The following is a 1,091-nucleotide window of genomic DNA, read 5'->3' on the forward strand; positions in this document are numbered from 1 at the left end:
CTTGTTTGGCGCGTCGCCCCGCCCCCCCATTTTGAGGTATTTTCCTTTCCTGGTTGAGGCTGTAATTAGTTACAGCATTGATTTTTGCTTTTATTCAGCACAAAAAAAAACCCCTTACTAAAAACACAGTGCAAGTGAAGTTCATTCTAATCTGGCCATAAAATTTTACGAGTGATGTAAATCAAAGGGAGGAGTGGCAGCTAATGCTCTGGAACAGTTGAGCCCTGTTCAAGCTTTCTCAATAGAGTTAAATCCCTCCAGGAGCAATTAGCCTAACAAGCTGTTTGGTCCACTTATAAATAACGTCACCGATGGAGACGTCTGGAGGTGTCTGCTCTGTGCGCAAGAGACTTTCCAAATATGCTGAGTGGTGAACGACTTTTTTTTTTCTTAATCCACAGCAGGGGGGTGGAGATGCATATCTGACATGTCCCAGCAGCTTTGCTCGCATATTTAGCATGTTTTCCAGGAAACATGTTGAGGGGAAAGTAGGAGTGCCATGCTCTCGTGGCGCATCCTCCTACATTGCTTGGTAGGTGTGCATGGGACAACATGTCTTAAGTGCTGAGCCCAAATGCTTTGGTCAAAGTAACTTAGAAATGTCCCTGTGCACAACAAACCTGGGAATAGTTCATGGCTGAAGTCCTTGTCACATCCCCTGAGACATCTGAGACTGGTGAGGGACTTCTGGTTGCTGTAGGTGTCAGGAATGTCATTTGCAGAAGGAGATTCATCAGATGCCATTTGAGCAAGAACACGTTGACAGGAGTGAGGGTCTGGATGCAACTCATGGCTGTGCCAGCCCTGACGGGCTGGGGCATGTTGGAGAGAAGTTTTACCTTTACCGAATGTCTTTTCTGCTATTATTATTTCTGGAGGAGCACAACAAGGTGAAGATTTCTTTTGCATGTGACCAAGTGACTTTGGTTTCTGCATTCAGGGGCATCTCTGGGACATCAGCGCCCCATCACCTCAACTAACTATGGCCTCATTTTTTCCTTCTGCTTGAGAGCTGACCTTAGTTTTTCCCACCCATCCCATAAGCTTGAGGCATCTTAGTTTTTGTTTCGTTGGTTTTTTTTTTTAATTGT

The sequence above is a fragment of the Egretta garzetta genome, unplaced genomic scaffold (assembly GCF_000687185.1).
Source record: "Egretta garzetta isolate BGI_Z169 unplaced genomic scaffold, ASM68718v1 scaffold39, whole genome shotgun sequence".
Taxonomy (NCBI): Eukaryota; Metazoa; Chordata; class Aves; order Pelecaniformes; family Ardeidae; genus Egretta; species Egretta garzetta.